Source organism: Lepidochelys olivacea, assembly GCF_965140295.1.
Source record: "Lepidochelys olivacea isolate rLepOli2 genome assembly, chromosome: 13".
NCBI lineage: Eukaryota > Metazoa > Chordata > Testudines > Cheloniidae > Lepidochelys > Lepidochelys olivacea.
The window spans coordinates 36,004,285-36,022,673 of NC_140423.1; the positions used below are offsets into that span (position 1 = coordinate 36,004,285).

Genomic DNA, 18,389 nt, shown 5'->3' on the forward strand with positions numbered 1-18,389 from the left:
CCTAGTCTGCTTAGCTGTATTGTAAATCCCATTGGGCACATATTAGACGAGTTAGATGCGTAAGGCCCTTTGCAATCCTGGTTTCATCTCTATCGTGTTAAATTCCAAGGCCTGGGCTTCTCCTGAATTTCAGAAATACTCGGCCTGTGATTTTCAAAAAGAGCCTAATAGAACAAACCTTGGGTTTATATGGCCAATGTGTCACCATCTGCAAACCCATGCAGCACGAGACTGTAATTGTCTTTATGCAGGGAAATGCAGGCATTTACAGGGTTAGGCAGCAGTTGAGCAGAGGTTTTGAGGATGTAAATTTTGGACTTAGGTACTGTCAAGGTTCCTTCCCCACTCTGAACTCTAGAGTACAGATGTGGGACCTACATGAAAGACCCCCTAAGCTTATTCTTACCAAATTAGGTTAAAAACTTCCTCAAGGTGCAAACTTTGCCTTGTCCTTGAACCCTATGCTGCCACCACCAAGCGTCTTAAACAAAGAACAGGGAAAGAGACCACTTGGAGACGTCTTCCCCGCAAAATATCCCCCCAAGCCCTACACCCCCTTTCCTGGGGAAGGCTTGATAAAAATCCTCACCAATTTGCATAGGTGAACACAGACCCAAACCCTTGGATCTGAAGAACAATGAAAAAGCAATCAGGTTCTTAAAAGAAGGATTTTAATTAAAGAAAAAGGAAAAGAAACACCTCTGTAAAATCAGGATGGTAAATACCTTACAGGGTAATCAGATTCAAAACATAGAGAATCCCTCTAGGCAAAACCTTAAATTACAAAAAGACACAAAAACAGGAATATACATTCCATTCAACACAGCTATTTTACCAGCCATTAAACAAAGGAAAATCTAATACATTTCTAGCTAGATTACTTACTAACTTTTTACAAGAGTTCTGAAGAGCATTCCTGAACTGTTCCCGGCAAAAGCATCACACAGAGACAGACGCTTTGTTCCCCCCCAAACTCCAGCTTTGAAAGTATCTTGTCTCCTCATTGGTCATTTTGGTCAGGTGCCAGCGAGGTTATCTTAGCTTCTTAACCCTTTACAGGTGAAAGGGTTTTGCCTCTGGCCAGGAGGGATTTTATAGTTCTGTGTACCCTTCCCTTTATATTTATGACAGGTACCTAAATCCTTCTGTGGATCTTACCACTGCTCAGTGGGGCTGGTTTGGGACAGTTGGTCTGGAGGTGAAAGCAACTGCTTCATCTCTTATCTTCCAAGCCAGCTGTCCCAACCCGCTCTGAGATGTCTGTGACAGTTACATGGAAATGGGATATGAACTGAGACATCATGTCCTTTCACACGTCCAGTGGGGGCTAAGGAGGGGATTGTCCTGCTTTCTAATGATGCCTTATTGGGGCACAATCTATTCTCAGGCCTTGCCACAGCATTAAGCTTCTGAATGGTATTCAAGGGACAAATCAGCCCTGGGATTCAGGTAGTGATAGCAACCAAAGCAATCAGACTGAGTGGGAAATCCCCTAGGAAACCCCAATGAGGAGTGCAGAGCTGTGATTATCCCCACTGGGCATTAGCAGGGGAGTGAGTGGAAAACATCTTAACAGGATGGGCCAAAGTTATCCTAGGTTCATATCCATTGATTTTCATGGAAAGGCACCAGGAATGGGGTTGGCCCAGTGGAGGGACCTGTAACTGATTTTGCAGCATCTTGTGCAATTGCAGTGGGAACAAAGGGATGTGGGTGCTGCAGAGTCTGGAGCAATACAGTGGATTCTTACTCCAGGCTGTGATCTGTGACAGGGATTGTCAGAGTGGCTTAAAAGAATTAGGCGCTCAATCCCATTGACTGAACAATCAGTGTGACCCACCCAGCTCCTGGAGACCCTTTCAAATATCCCATCGTTCATACAGAAAGATTTCTATAAAGCCCCTTGGTATTTTATTTTTCACTTCTCGCCCTAACCCTATGCGGCTAGATGATTAGCCCAAGGGTCTAAAGTCTGAAACTTTTCAATAGAATATATAGAAGCCCAGGAAGCTGCTATGCAGTCTTCCCCCACTCACCAGAACCAGGCCTCTAGCCTTCTGAGGAGGGACCCTTTCTGTGGATGACAGAAGGTTTCCTTCTCCAGGCCCCTGGTGCTCTCAACACTAATGAACCTCATGGGAGCAAATACTTCCCAGCGATGCCAGATTCAGAGCAGGGACTTGAACCTGGCTCTCCCTCCTTCCAGACAAGCATCCTAAACACCAGGATGGAAAAATTCTCCGCCTTTTCCCCTGTTTTTCTTGTTGGAACTATTCCACTCTGTCTAAATAATTAACTCCTCATTGGGACAAAGATAATGACTCTGTAGCCAATGGTTGGGGGTCCTGGAGAGTCCCTGTTTTCCCTAATTCAGAGCAGCCCAAGCCCTCACCACTTGGGCTGTTGGCTCTTTCTCCAGAAAAGAGAGAGGTGATAAGTAGGGGAGGTATGGGGGTCAAGTGCCTCCCCAGATTGGCCTGCCAGGGGCGGGGAGGGAGAGGGGCTTTGTCCTTCTCTCCCTGTTCCTCCCCCAGCACATTCAGCTACTCTTCCTGGTGAAGTCAGTGTGTGTGTATGTGAAAGTGAGTTTCCCAGCCAGGCTGTCATAGGTAGAAGCCTTCTCTCTCCCCTCTGCCCCAGTTAAAATGGGATGGGGAGAGCACTGTGGCCCTGGGATGGGTGCAGGGGGCAGGAGGGGTCATGGGGCCTGGGAGACATGTGGCGTGATCATGTGTCTTCCCCTTTAGCTTGGGGAGGCAGCTGCCTGGTGGAGCTGTGATGCCTGGCAAGCTGTGGGGCCTGGTAGCCCCACCTACCAAGTGCCCCGTGAGGTGGACTTCTGAGGATTCTCGACCCTGGCAGCCAGGCAGGCAGGCAGTTGTGGAGCCCAGGAACCTGCCTGAGAGCAGGTTGGCTAGCAGCTGGAGTGACAGGACTCCAGCGGGAGATGCACTGGCCAGCCAGCTAGTCTGCATTCCTGTCTGGTGTTTGTCAGTTGTTGGCTGTGTCTGTGTTCTCTCTGCATGCTGCATCGGCTCTTGGCTTTACATCAGCAGGGCATGACTTTTGTTTAGGCCTTAGCCCTTGCACCAGGCACCATATTTCAGGCTTTCGCCTTCTTCTACACCTGGTTTCCATTGAATGTTTTGAGGAAATTGACACATTCCCATAAACAGCTTCAGCTCTGTTGAAACTGCATGATCTGACCAACTAGACAGAGAGAATCATGAACAGAAAAATTGGCACAATAATCTCTCTATCTCTCTATCTATTTTAGGGTTTTATATTGCCACCTATCATCATGCTACCTAAGCAGCTTCCAAACAAAATCAATTGCAATAGCAAAGTCTCTAATGGACTTCATGGAACCTTTGGTTCTTCTCCTTTTGGGGGGAAAAAGCTCTGCCTGGGGAAGGAGAGTTTGGGATTTTATATTTGTTGACTTGTGTATTTGCTTTGTTTTACCAGTTAGTTGGTTGATTTGTTTCTTTGTTCCAGACATTTGGTTTTCTGGAGGGGTGCAGGTCTAGATCACTGGGAAACTCCCTGACATGAAGGTCATTGCAGAATTGTCCATGGGAGAGGGGGTGCTTCCTGCCTCTCCCTCTACAGCAGCTGGGGCTGGTCCCACCAGGAGTCACTTCTCTGAGCAGGGCTGTTCCCAGGAGCCTGGGGAAAGAGGCATATTTAGTCTCATAAATCTCTGCCAACTCTCAAGGCTGGGTTCAGACACTCCAGGGCCATGCTTGGGGCTCTGCCCCTTTGACCCTGGCCCACATGAAATGACAGCGGTGAGGGGCCCTCAAAGAGAGGGTGGGCCAGTGAAATTGGACCCCTTTGCCTTCCTAGAAGAGGTATCAGGTGACTCATAGAGCTAGCTCAAGCATTTTATTTTATTTAGCAGTAACACCAGCAACCGACAGGCCTGTATCCTGCAGAGAATAAGCTTAATCAGTTAGCATAAAGCTACAGAGGCCTATGCATTTTGACATAGATAAATGGCCTAGCACAGACCCTGAATTACTGGGGAACTGGGAAAAAATATGTTTAGGGTCTATCAGGTAACCACGGGGAATATGAACTGATGCCAACTTTCAGATATTCTAAGATAGGAACATCTGCAGATATCTGACCACAAGAGTCCCATAGCAACAAATTGATGTATACGATAAGTTGAGATCACTGACATACTAAAGTATTATTAGGCTGAGGAAACACAAATAAGGAAGAGGGGGGACCCCCTACTGAATATGCATTAGGCATAGTGGTGTTGGCGTAAAATATTATAACAATTGTATCCCAGCCTCTGTGCTGGGGAGAGGCAGAGATGTATACCTTGGGAGATGCCAGGATGATGGCCAACGGCAATGGTGATGAGGAAAGTGATGGTGATGAGGAAGATAACAACTAACATTTCAGATTGCTCTGTAAGGCATGGTGTGAGTAAATGGATGTCCAGATGTGCATTCTGTATTGTCTCTATCTACCTTTCTGACTTGGCGTGCTTGGTGACTATGAGAACTGTATTAATAAAATCCTTACCAATAGAGAAGTGTTTTCCTAAGTGTGAGTTTTTCAGCTGTGCACATCGGGGTTCCCAACTGAACAGTAATTTTAATAATACTGCGCCTGATCTTGGGACAAGAACCTAGCAAACCTCAAAATCTTAACTGAGAATTCTTAAGTAATCAATATAATGAATATACAATCCATAGATCAGGCAATACTTCCCAACCCTTGGGATCAGCCAGGTGCCGTCAGATAGGCAGGGAGCAGCAGTGGTCCCCCAGTCCTCACTTGCCCAGCCAGACAGTATCTGCGTGGGTGAGGGGTTGCGGACAATTGTGCTCTTCCATGCCTCCTGTGCACAGAACCCTGTGCTGGAGTAGGGTTGGTGGGGTTCTCGAGAGCAGTGGGGCTGGGAGATGAACACCCATGGACAAGCCTGGGGCAGTTCCACTCTGTTGGAGCCATTGTCTCAGGCTCTCTGCAGACTCAGGCAAATGATCCTGCACTGGCTGCACTTAGAGCAGCTCCTCAACACCAACTGCAGCTGTTCTGGGCGGGGCAGCATTTGGCATTGGGCGCAGGGAGACCCTGGGCACTAGACTCTGGTAATTCCTACATTCTTGTGGGAAACAGGCAAATTCTGATTTGAAAAATAAGGCAACAAATATTTCACCTAGATCTATGAAAATTAATTAAGGGCTTGAACCACACTGAATAGTGGGCCCTAAATAAATGATTCCTTATGAAGTATGCATCCATTCTCAGTGCTTATCCCTCAGGTTACAAGTGGGGAAACCGGGGCATAGAAAGTAACTTAGTTGCATAGCAGGCTTAGATCACAAGGGTTCCAGGTGTTTTGACCTCCTTTCTCTAGCCCCTGCTGCCAGACTATACTTATATCACCGTAGGCTGGAGTGTTCCAGGCAGGCCAAGGCAGTTCGTCATCCCAGGTTTGCATACCTTAGTCACCATTGCAAATCCCAGGTTTAGTATTTCTGAAAAGAAAGAAAAGCCTGGGAAGTTAACAAGTTAGACACAGGGCCAGCTTTATACAGGAGTTTATGCACTTAAACGTGGAGATGGTCTCTATGTGGAATTCACAAAAGAACCTGAGCAGGTTAGGGGCCTGACTCCCATTGAATGTCCATGGGATTTAGGAGTTTTGTAAATCCCACTAGTCTTCTGTTTCCATCTTTAGTTGCCTAAATATCTTTGTAAATCTGCCTCATGGATAAAACAGAAGCTGGTCTGGAATCAGACTAGGGACCGAATGGCTAGGCAGCAGTTCTGCGGAAAAGGACCTAGGGGTGACAGTGGACGAGAAGCTGGATATGAGTCAGCAGTGTGCCCTTGTTGCCAAGAAGGCCAATGGCATTTTGGGATGTATAAGTAGGGGCATAGCGAGCAGATCGAGGGACGTGATCGTTCCCCTCTATTCGACATTGGTGAGGCCTCATCTGGAGTACTGTGTCCAGTTTTGGGCCCCACACTTCAATAAGGATGTGGATAAATTGGAGAGAGTCCAGCGAAGGGCAACAAAAATGATTAGGGGACTGGAACACATGAGTTATGAGGAGAGGCTGAGGGAGCTGGGATTGTTTAGCCTGCAGAAGAGAAGAATGAGGGGGGATTTGATAGCTGCTTTCAACTACCTGAAAGGGGGTTCCAAAGAGGATGGCTCTAGACTGTTCTCAATGGTAGCAGATGACAGAACGAGGAGTAATGGTCTCAAGTTGCAGTGGGGGAGGTTTAGATTGGATATTAGGAAAAACTTTTTCACTAAGAGGGTGGTGAAACACTGGAATGCGTTACCTAGGGAGGTGGTAGAATCTCCTTCCTTAGAGGTTTTTAAGGTCAGGCTTGACAAAGCCCTGGCTGGGATGATTTAACTGGGAATTGGTCCTGCTTTGAGCAGGGGGTTGGACTAGATGACCTTCTGGGGTCCCTTCCAACCCTGATATTCTATGATTCTATGATTCTATGATCAGGGAACCCTGGGGCAGATCCTAGGGCCTGTGCTAGGTAGGGGTCAGAATAGAGCGGCATAGCAGTCCCTTTTGCCTTAATCATCGATGAATCAATGCACTTTTGCCTCTGGGCCACTGCTTCTGAGCAGTGCAGGGCTGCAGGGAGTGAATCCAGCAAGCCCTTAGGAAACAGAAGTGGATAAATTGTCTTCTGCAGCATGAGTCTCCTAATGTCTGTGACGATCAGACTCAGCTACACATGGCTCATCTGCAGAGAGCAACAGTTTTGAGTCTAGTTCTGTCAGGTCAGTCTCGAAATGTGCAGGTGAAAGGATTCTTCGAAGTCTGTCCCTCTGACATGTAGATAATACAATGGTAGGGACACTGACATAGATAGATTGATAAGTAGCAGACTCTTGGAGCTGGAGGATCAAACACAAAGCAAGCTGGAGTAAAATCTGCAATGAACAGCACAGTAAGTTATTGTTTCAATTAAATATATTAGGGACTTAATGTACTGACACATTTAAAAATTACAAGTGGAACTCTTTAAAGTTTTTATTATCAATTTATTCAAAGATCTAGAGCCAGCCAGGAAAAAAAAAGAGTAGAAAAGTTTGATTTTGCAGCAGACACCCCCAAATTGAAATGTTTTTCAGGATATATCAACCAAAAGCTAAACCTGTGTCACTAAAAACTACTGAAATCTGAAAATTTAAGTTGAAAAAAAAAATAGAGGAGTGGATTCAGTTTTTCAACAAAATATAGACTCCCCGCCCAAGGATATCAGCTACTTTCCCTGAGAATTGCTGTTTGGTTGAGAACCCAATTTTCACATGATAAAACATTCAGATGGACAATTTCTGACTCTCTTAATTGGAAACCATCCTTTCAACAGGGGTGGGAAACACTAATATTTTGAAGTAATACTGTAATTGCAAACCTACTTATCCTACTGCTGCAGTGTTTATTTCTATTTCAAAGGAATAGATGCAGGAAAGTAAAAATTGAATTAACCAGCACAGCTGATAGCCCACAGAATGTGTTTTCTATGCACCAACACCTCTAAACTCAGAGTCAGATTTCTTTGTATAGACAGCCTGCTACGATATTTTTAAATAGGAAAATTGGGTTCTTACCGAACATTGTCCAGGGATAGAATTTACTACATACAATCTGTCACAGATGATGCTGGGAGTGTCTCGGTCATATTTCCCTGTGAAGAGGGAGCGTGCCTGTGTTGACATTTTGATATTTTAGCTTCATATCCTAGTTGTGAGCCTGATGTTTGTCACAAGAACAGAGGACATGAGACCAGAAGACACCTCTTGGGTCTTCAGGAGGAGAAGAGGGTCAAGGCATGTCCACGGGAAAGAGGGTCAAGGCATGTCCCAAAGGAAGAAGAAAATGGTGTGGCTCGTTTGGAGCTAGCTGGCAAACAGATGGGTATGATGCCTGTAGCCTGAGTTAATATGGACACCTTCAAGGTTCCTTCCCCTCTCTGAACTCTAGGGTACAGATGAGGGGACCTGCATGAAACCCCCCCCCAAGCTTATTTTTACCAGCTTAGATTAAAACTACCCCAAGGTACAAACTATTTTACCTTTTGTCCCTGGACTTTATTGCTGGCACCACCAAGCGTCTAACAAAATATAACCGGGAAAGAGCCCACTTGGAAACGTCTTTCCCTCCAAAATCCCCCCCAAGCCCTACACCCCCTTCCCTGGGGAAGGCTTGATAAAAATCCTCACCAATTTGCATAGGTGAACACAGACCCAAACCCTTGGATCTTAAGAACAATGAAAAAGCAATCAGGTTCTTAAAAGAAGAATTTTAATTGAAGAAAAAGTAAAAGAATCACCTCTGTAAAATCAGGATGGTAAATACCTTACAGGGTAATCAGATTCAAAACATAGAGAATCCCTCTAGGCAAAACCTTAAGTTACAAAAAGACACAAAAACAGGAATATACATTCTATTCAGCACAACTTATTTTTTCAGCCATTTAAACAAAACAGAATCTAACGCATATCTAACTAGATTGCTTATTAACCCTTAACAGGAGTTCTGACCTGCATTGCTTTTCTGATCCCGGCAAAAAACACACACAGACAGGGCGAACCATTTGTTTCCCCTCTCCAGCTTTGAAAGTATTTTGTCTCCTCATTGGTCATTTTGGTCAGGTGCCAGTGAGGTTATCTTTAGCTTCTTAACCCTTTACAGGTGAAAGGGTTTTTTTCCCTCTGGCTAGGAGGGATTTAAAGGTGGGTTAGCCTTCCCTTTATATTTATGACAGACACCAAAGAAGGTTATGCATGGTAAAGAGTGCTGAGAAATCCATGGTAACTGGCAAAGGATGGGAAAAGCCCAAATGAGTATGAAGTAACCACTGGAGGCATCAACAGGGGAATTGACCTATATTGTTGTCATGAAGCTGTATTTGGGTATGGTCAACAGAATTGCTCATTTACTGACTGAACGTATGAAGTTCAAATGGACAAGTAGTAACAGCAGATGGTCTGTCCAGGAGTGGGGAGCCAGAATACTTCTGGGGTACCTGCTGCATACCCCTGCCATGTTCTTTCTCTAAGGTGCCACAAATACTCTTTTTCTTTTCACCAAGTAGTTGCTAAACTAGCAAGAGGGGATGCCATTTTAGATTTGGTTTTGGTGAGTAGTGAGGACCTCATAGAAGAAATGGTTGTAGGGGACAACCTTGGTTCGAGCGATCATGAGCTAATTCAGTTCATCCTAAATGGAAGAATAAACAAAAATAGATCTGTGACTAGGGTATTTTATTTCAAAAGAGCTAACTTTAAAAAATTAAGGAAATTAGTTAGGGAAGTGGATTGGACTGAAGAACTTGTGGATCTAAAGGCAGAGGAGGCCTGGAATTACTTCACGTCATAGTTTCAGAAACTATCAAAAGCCTGCATCCCAAGAAAGGGGAAATAATTCACAGGCAGGAGTTGTAGACCAAGCTGGATGAGCAAGCATCTCAGAGAGGTGATTAAGAAAAAGAAGAAAGCCTACAAGTAGTGGAAGATGGGAGGGATTAGCAAGGAAAGCTACCTTATTGAGGTCAGAACATGTAGGGATAAAGTGAGAAAGGTCAAAAGCCATGTAGAGTTGGACCTTGCAAAAGGAATTAACACCAATAGTAAAAGGTTCTATAGCCATATAAATAGGAAGGAAAAAAAAAGAAAGAAGAAGTGGGATCGCTAAACACTGAGGATGGAGTGGAGGTTAAGGATAATCTAGGCATGGCCCGATATCTAAACAAATACTTTGCCTCAGTCTTTAATGAGCCTGTCATAAATATAAAGGGAAGGGTAACCACCTTTTGGTATACAGTGTTATAAAATCCCTCCTGGCCAGAGGCAAAGTCCATTCACCTGTGAAGGATTAAGAAGCTAAGGTAACCTCGCTGGCACTTGACCCAAAATGACCAATGAGGCGAAAAGATACTTTCAAATCTGGAGGGGGGGAAAAAGGTTTTTGTCTGTCTGTGTGATACCTTTTCCGGGAACAGATGCAAGATGCAAGCTCTCCAACTCCTGTAAAGTTAGTAAGTAATCTAGCTAGAAAAAACGTTAGGTTTTCTTTGTTTTTTGGCTTGTAAATTCACTGTGCTGGAGGAAATGTGTATTCCTGTTTTTGTGTCTTTTTGTAATTTAAGGTTTTGCCTAGAGGGATTCTCTATGTTTTGAATCTGACTGCCTGTAAGATTATCTTCCATTCTGATCTTACAGAGTTGTTCTCTTATCTTTTTTTGTTCTTCTAATAAAGTTCTGATTTTTAAGAATCTGATTGTTTTTTTTGGGTCTTAAAAATCCAAGAGCTTTGTGCTCATCTTGTTTAGTCACAGAAAGAAAGAAAGAAAGAAAGAAAGAAAGAAAGAAAGAAAGAAAGAAAGAAAGAAAGAAAGACCTGTCCCCATACACATCTATCTATCTATCTATCTATCTATCTATCTATCTATCTATCTATCTATCTATCTATCTATCTATCTATCTTTGAACCCTTCTGTATTTTTTCAGACCTTCTTGACATGTGTATCTTCTTTTAATTCTATTTCATATAATAATGGAATTACTCCTCATTTTAATCTGGTCTATGGAATTATTCAGATCAGTCAATTATTCACATTCATCAACATTCCCAGTGATTCCGGAGAAGAAGAAGCATGATAAGACATAGTTTTGACACAGCACATAGAATATTCCTAGCCTGTTAAAGACCATTCTTCCCCACCACCCCGGTGAGGTGGCGGAGTATGGTGCAGAGAAGCTCATGTTTGCCACTTCAAAATCCCATGATTTAATTGAAACAGAAATGGTGGAAATGTTTTACCTTTAAATCTGTTCTAAGTGAGGCGGATTTTCAGATACTGCCCCTTTTCCCAGTGATTCAGAGACCAGGATACTGGTTCTGCAGTTTATCTTCTACCATCATCTGCTTCATGTTCTTTAACAGTGCCAGGAAAGAGATCTACTCCGAGTGTTCTATATGGTGCTATTTGCCTTGTGCCCAGTTCCTACAAGAGAGACCCTCTCAAGATTTCGCTTTTATCCTTTCTGTGGGAAGGCGACATCTCCCTTGATGCTTACATTGATTAATGAGAAGGAAAACTCAATAACATGCTAGCACTGTCGACGGTACAAACACCAGAGTGAATGGAGGCAAATTTCTATCCTCCAAGGAAATGGCCTTCCTTACTACATGCAGGTGATGAGGTCACTGGTCACCTCCAATTATGGTGCCACAGTCCAAGAAGAGATGCTTACAAGAAACCTATTGCAGATTTTCCCACCCAATCGCTGTTTAGGAGACTCTTTAAAAAAACAGAGTGGAGTCCCTCACCCATGTCTTCAGGGTGGCCAGAGAAAGGGAGGGTGTGACACCTGTTCATGTACTCAGTGTACAGTTCATGGTTGGGATTTTCCGAGATGCCGCTGACTTTCAAGTGGACCTGTGCTCTTAAATCATGTAGACACTCGTGAAAAGCCTAGCCTCAGGTCCCAGACTGCTATGGAGACACAAATGTCTACACACACACATCTTAGTGACTTCACATTTTTCGTTATCTAGGCTCTAATATGCCCATCAATGTGGCATCAGGGAGTGTCACACACATTCATGGATTTATTCTCCCAGCATCCAAGTGCATCATTATGCACAAGGGAAACTGAGGCAAGGGGAGATTCAACAGCATCTCCAAGACACACAGTGAATGTGTGAGAGAGCCAAGTAGAGTCTTAGACTCACAGACTTTAAGGCCAGAAGAGATCATCATGATCATCTAGTCTGACCTCCTGCACATCACAGACCAGAGAAGCTCAGCAGCCCACTCCTGTAAGAGGCCCATAACCTCTGGCTAAGTTACTAAAGTCTTCAAATCATGATTTAAAGATTTCAAGTTACACAGAATCCACCATTTACTCCAGTTAAAACCAGCAAGTGACTGACAAAAAGTCAGAGTAGATGATCACAACCGTCCTTTCTAGCCCCGGAATCTATACATTTATAAGTATCAGAGGGGTGGGCTGTGTTAGTCTGGATCTGTAAAAGCAGCAAAGAGTCCTGTGACACCTTATAGACTAACAGATGTATTGGAGCATAAGCTTTCGTGGGTGAATACCCACTTCATCGGTAAATTTTTATAAATTTATAAATTGGTAATTTATAAATCTGTAAGTTATTGGCCTCAACACAGGGGTAACTGGGTGAAATTTAGTGGCCTGTTATTTACCGGTTCTTTAGAAAGTCTTCCTAGTTTCTTTGGAAATCTCAGTCACAATGGGTCTATCTATAAACTGCTGGAAAGAATTTCCCCTACCAGAAGGCTTTGATTCAAATGAAAAGTAGCATATATAGAGACTAAGTAAGCCAGTGTTGAATCAGGCCCACAATGTTGAAATATGCCTTAAAAGAAAGAGTCCAGAGTTTCTGTGAATCAGTGCATCTCCACTGACCAGCTCAGTAAATCTAGGGTAATCAGAGACTCTGAAAAGTCCAGATAGGAGGGAGTGGGAAACATAGATGGCTGGTCACGTTCTTTGGCCTGTGTCATGAAGACTAGATCAGAGTCCCTTCTGACCTTAAAATATGACTCAAAGACCAAAAAAATATTGACCCAAACTTTTATGCAGTTGCCCTGTTTTATTATTAGATTTGCAAAGGGAAGCATGATGTAATTCCACAGGCATCTACAACAGTTAACATTGCATTTGAATTCAGATTTATTTTTCTCACTCATGCAATCATTGTTTCCCCCTTCCTTCTCCCCTCTCCCCAAATTATCCTCCATCACCTGGAAAAGAAAAATATCAGCCAAAGCATACCATACGAATACTGCTCCCTAAAGGCAGCAGCAGCAAGTATCAGTCCTAAAATTCAGTGAAATCCATGTCTGCCAAAGTTTTAGGGCAGGATTTCCAAAGAAATGTGAAGGAATTAGGTGACTCAACTTCCAATTTAGGTGATTAAATCCCTTTGGTGATTAACTCCAATGTAGGTGTTTAACTCCCTTCAACTCCTTTGAGATATCACCCTAAGTAACCCTCCAAAAGTTTCTGGAAAATCAAAGCATGGAATACAGTGCTCCTAACCCCTAAAGTCCCTTTTAAAAATCTCAATCTTATTTTACAACTGCAAAGATCAAAATTAGCTGATTGGGGAGAGGTGCCAGTCTTCCAGAATCTCCTGCTGTAGGTGACTGATAGAGATCTGTTAATTTTACAGTCTGAAGTCTTGCAAAAGCCAGAAACTTACTGACAGCCCTTCTCGGGGCCTCTTTGACCTCTTTGTTCCTCAGACTGTAGATGAGGGGGTTGACCATGTGGGTCAGGACTGTTTAGAAGACAGAAAATACCTTGTATAAGTCCTTTGAATGGTGGGCAATTGGAACCATGCAGCCAATAATCAGAGTCCCATAAAATGTTGTGACAGTGACAATGTGAGAGGAGCAGGTAGAAAATGCCTTTTGGTGGAAGGAATTCTCAGGATGGTGTTGATGATGCAAACGTAGGATGCCAATGTGAATAGAAATGGGACTAGTCACCTGACGCAGGAGACCATGAAAATGGTGAGTTCTAGAAACTGGGGAACAGTAGAGGATAGTTTTATGATGGGTGAGGAATCACAAAAGAAATAGTCAATTTCATTGGAGCCACAAAACTTTATTTTAGTCATTAAAATGATTACTATGGTACTGCTCAGAAAGCCACTTGTCCAGGAACAAGCCGCGAGCTGGAAACAAACACTGCCGTTCATCAGAGTGGCATAACAGAGTGGATTGCAGATCACTAGATACCAATCGTAAGACATCACTGCTAGCAGATAGTATTCTGTGGCTGCTAGGATACCAAAACAATAAAATTGTGTCATGCAGCCACTAACAGAAATGGTTCTGTCCCCCGTGAGGAGACTGGCCAGCACCCAGGGCAGGATGCTGGAGGTGTAGCAGATCTCCAAGCAGGACAAGTTCCCCAGGAGGAAGTACATAGGGGTGTGAAGGTGCTGATCAGCCACATCTAGCACAACAATGAGGATATTTTCCAGCCATGGTCACTATGGAGATCACTAGAAACAGGAAGCAGAGAAGAATCTGAAGTTCCGGGAGATTCCCAAATCCCAGGAGGACAAATTCCTCAATGGACGTTTGATTTCTACAGTTAGCATTTGCCCTGGGATGTATCTAGGGGAAATGAAGCAAACTTGTTAATATATTTTAAAGATAAACTCAACTTTTAAGTCAATTCATTGTCGAACTAGATGAAAACTAACAAACTCTGCAATATAAGTTGAATATCGCAGTGAACTGAAATGTCATCAGTTTAATTGCAGAAATGTTCAAAAATCTATGCCCTCTCTTCATAGAATCCCCATCATTAGAGATGGTTAAGAAAAGGTTAGACAAATAGCTCTCAGGGATGGTCCAGGTTTCCTTGGTTTCCAGGTGGCCTGGACTTGAAAACTTCTTGAGCTTCCTTCCAGCCCTACAATTCTATAATTTTCTGTTACTTGATCAAGCCTCCAGGAAATTGTCCAGGTTGCTTGGTATCAGGACTACTGTGATATGTTATTTAAGGTGTGAGTACCTATCTTCTTCACTAACAGAGCAAAGAAAAACTGTGTGTTTCTGGAAACTCCACTACACTTCAAAAAATCAGAAAACAGCTTCATTTCCCTTTGGATTAGGACTGATTAAGATTTTGTAATGGAATACTGGGGTTTGGAGTAACTGAAAGTCTTCATGGAAAGTATATGATTTTCACCAAATTTCGTCTGAAATCTGTAAACCCCAAACGTTTTTTTTTTTTTTAAATATGAACATGTTTCAGTTTTGAGCAGCCTTTGGCTGAAAATATTTAGTACATTGACAAATAGGTTTGCATTCAGTTGCTGAAAATCCCAGAACATCCACTCTCCACCAAAGAAACAATTTTCAGGTTTTGGCTTTTTCAATGAAAAATGAAAAAATTTCCATGGGGATGGAGGATTAAACCCATCCAATGGGAGTCCTGATATATTAGAGAACAAAGGGGCTGCTAAAATGAGATTACACTTCTGATGCCAGGAATTAATATCCCAGCACAGCCCAAGTAAAATAAAATAAAATACAGTCTAATCTGGTTCGCTGATGTTTCACTTTTTAACCTGACAAGGAAGTGTTCTTCAAATGCAGGGTTTCCACAGGATACATCGCTATCAGAGGCACAGCTGGAATTGCAGAAAATATTATAACAGATCATACAAATGTTCTGTTCTTTCTAAAATTCAGCCACAGAATTAGCTCTGATGGGGATACCTGATGTGAACACCATGAAACACAAAGATATGTTTGGTTGCACTGGTGGGAAAAATATTGTTGTTTATTTTATTCATTGTCCAGATCATCTTGTGTTTACAAAAATTTCTTAAAGCAGCTGATCTCTCTCTCTCTCTCTCTCTCTCTCTCTCTCTCTCTCTCAGTTTCAATATGCACAACATTTTATTAGCCCAGCACAAATGCATATTAGTAAAAATAATATCAATGGCATCTAATTTGCTTTCAAGACTGAAATTGTATCAGTCTAAAATAATATTTTGACAGACCTTCCAGTCAAAACATCCAGACGGAAAGCACTGAATTCTACATAGGTATATGAGCCTTGCTCTCTCCTTCCTTTGCAAAGGGATTTAAAAGTTGTGGGGGGAAATTCCAGACTGGATGTTTCTATTCTCCAGCAGCAATGGTAATATTTTTGCATCTACTTTACACTCAAATTTTTAAATAGCCCAATGGACTTAGGAACCTTAGTACTATTGACTGTCAATAAGACTTAGGCGAAGGGCCAGAGTTTTAAAGGTATTGAGGTATTATAAAGGTATTTTAAATCAATAGATGTTAGGGATATAGGTGCTTTTGAAAACCACACTAGGCACCCTACATACCCTTAAAATGTGTGTCTGAGTGCCTAGGTGACTTTTGAAAATGGGATTTAGAATGTTAAGCTGCTTAGGGGTGCTTTTGAAAATTTTACCCCTAATTCCCATTTAATTTCTGTAGCAGTAGCGAGCCTAAATTCTTTAGGGCCCCATTTGAGAATCCCATTTTACGGCTTATAATGAAATTTCCTCTGCATCTTAATAATTATAAATGATTCCGTAACGAGCAATCACTAATAAGATAAATAAAAAGCCCCTGAACATTTAAACTAAAAGCCTAGAGATAAAACTAGTAAAGTTTCTCTTAAAAAACAAAACTCTAGAAGCCTATAGAATTCAATAGAGAAAAAAATAATTGCTTTAAAGTTTTTAAACCAACCTAAACGATATAAAATCTTTGCTAGGCTGGTTTAAAAATTACTCAGAGAAGTTATCATTGTCTATTCAGTGTCTTTAGCATTATCCCGTTAGGATAATGACTTTAATCATGTTCTGAAGTCCTGTTGGAGTTAATGGGTGAAATCTTAGCAAAACTCCTCTTGATTTAAATAGTCACTGAATTTGCTTAGAAAGGACTTAAAGCACATATTTAAAGTTAAGCACATCCTTAAAGTCTATCCTGAGTTGGAGCCATAAAACATTCCCTTTTCCCTCAAAATGATTTATTAAAATCAACAATTAATTCATTTTCTCAGCAATCATATATGACAGACATTTTACTGTAGCAAGCACTGGATGAAAAATGTTGAAAGGGAAACATCAAAGTTGTCCATGAAAATATGGAATTTTGGAAAACTGGATAACCAAAATGTTTTCATTTTTTGGTATTCAGTGAAAGAATGAAAGAAAACCCCAAACTTAAACACACTGAAAAATACTTTTTGTTAAATAAATTTGGGGGAAAAATTTAAAAAAAAACAATTTTAGTGAAATTTTCATTTTTGAAAAAAAGTAATTTGAAATGAAACAAATGTTGAGCAAGGATATAATGTATTCAAAACACTGAGTGAAGGCCATGTAAAAGTGGTGATATTTTATTTTGGTTTATTTTATCATATTATGTATACACATTATTATACATTAATTTTTATTTTATATCAATTATTTTTATTTAAAAAGTTAAACTGACATATATACACACATAGCAAAGTTCTGATTTCAGTTAACAAAAAATAGCCATTTTTAAAGGTATTAACGTGCATAGGGGGATTTTCAGAAACACCCTAAGGCACCAAAAACTAAAGAAAAACTAGAGAATGCTGTTGAAAAATCCAACTAGGCTCCCGATACCTTTTTAAAATCACTCCCAAAATGACCTCAAAAGTAATCACATCGGTTTCCATCTCCAAATCTGATGAACAGACATTAACAGACATTAAACTTTAGAAAATGACAGAGGAAGTTTTCCACCTCTAAGATGAGGCACCAGTCGGGGGATGAAGGGGGCAGCTTGAATTGCAGACATCAACCTTTGGACTCTGGATTCTTGCATCAGGATATGGTCCAACAAGACTATTTTCTATCCTGATTCCTTTAACCTACCTAACTCAGAATCTATATATGGAAGGAGACCCTACCCATAATGCCTGGTTTTACTGCCTTAATTGTATCATTTTGTCCTGCATCCATTCCCACACAATGTTAATGTCTCTTTGGATGCATTGTTCATCCCCCATACGAGAAGGGTAGCAAGTACCATTGGCCCGCGATGGGCACTTCAGATGAGAGGGAAGGGAAAGGGACTAGCTCATTTATGATCCCAGACGGAATAAACACCCGTGTTCCTTCCATGTGACGAAACTGCTGCTACTTCCCTCCGTGGTCGTTCCACCCCCCATGGAGCAGCAACCGACAACGCCAACACATGTCGCCCTCAGAGGAAAACTAGACACTTATTCTGAATCTCAAAGGAAAAGAAATGAAGAGAGGTAAATAAATAAATAAATAAAAAAGATGTGAACTTTGAAACTGAAATGTGGTGGGTGAGAGACCATGGGACCTGACCCGTGCGCCCAATCACAGCTGAGGAGCTTCTCAGCAGTCCGTCCCCACCCTGCCCCCCGCCCCCGCACTGTGTGTGTGTGGACAGTTTTAACAATCCTCCCCCCCCCACCCCTATCGGGTACGAGTTGAGGTAGACCCAGTCAGTCCTTTCCAGATGCCTGACTGGGCCTTGTTCACCTGCTGAGGGTGAGACTGATCACCAGGTTTAGGTTCAGGAAGGAATTTTCCAGAGGCCAGACTTTCTCAGGACCCCCTGCTGTTATCATATGGGCATGTCTCAGCTGCTCCTCCTATATGGGGGATGTATGATCGCTATAAGGGTGACCAGATAGCAAGTGTGAAAAATCGGGAGGGGTGGGTGGTAATAAGAGCCTCTATATAAGAAAAAGACACAAAAATCGGGCCTGTCCCTATAAAATCAGGCCATCTGGTCAACCCCAATCATCACAGGGGCAAGGGCTTCTTCAGCAAACCCCC

At 42.3% G+C, this 18,389-nt stretch overlaps 1 pseudogene across 1 annotated transcript; it reads right to left on the reverse strand.

The window, feature by feature from the left end:
• Positions 1–13,332: 13,332 nt before the first annotated feature.
• On the reverse strand, positions 13,333–17,607 carry LOC311529475 (olfactory receptor 5V1-like; annotated as a pseudogene). Its single transcript has 2 exons — positions 17,587–17,607; positions 13,333–14,175 (listed from the first exon to the last, which is right to left on the reverse strand). The product of its transcript is annotated as an olfactory receptor 5V1-like (transcript).
• Positions 17,608–18,389: the final 782 nt, after the last annotated feature.